Below are 516 nucleotides of genomic sequence, written 5' to 3' on the forward strand. Positions count from 1 at the left end.
TGGGACTACAGGCACCCACCACCACGCCCAGATAATTTTTATATTTTTAGTAGAGGCGAGGTTTCACCGTGTTGGTAAAGCTGGTCTCAAAGTCCTGACCTCAGGTGATCTGCCTGCCTCGGACTCCCAGAGTGCTGGGATTACTGATGTGAGCCGCCGCATCCTGCCCAGAGTAGTCATTTTGAAAGAACAGACCATAGATGTTTCATTCAGGGTAATGGGGAGTGAACAAAATAATTGGAAGAGGAAAGGGAAGTGAATATGTTGGCCTTTAATTTTTGTATTAAGGCACCTCCCCAGTTCCAAGTGATTGCAGCTCTGTAAGCTCTGATGTTCTGATGTAACCCTGTGAAAAGAAATTTTACTGTTTGCTGGTTTTCTTTAAATCATGGAGGTGGAATTTTGTTTTTTTGGGACGGAGTTTCACTCTTGTTGGCCAGGCTGGAGTGCAATGATGTGATCTCGGCTCACTGCAACCTCTGCCTCCTGGGTTCAAGCAATTCTCATGCTTCAGCC

Source organism: Mandrillus leucophaeus, unplaced genomic scaffold, assembly GCF_000951045.1.
Source record: "Mandrillus leucophaeus isolate KB7577 unplaced genomic scaffold, Mleu.le_1.0 Scaffold335, whole genome shotgun sequence".
Classification (NCBI taxonomy): Eukaryota; Metazoa; Chordata; class Mammalia; order Primates; family Cercopithecidae; genus Mandrillus; species Mandrillus leucophaeus.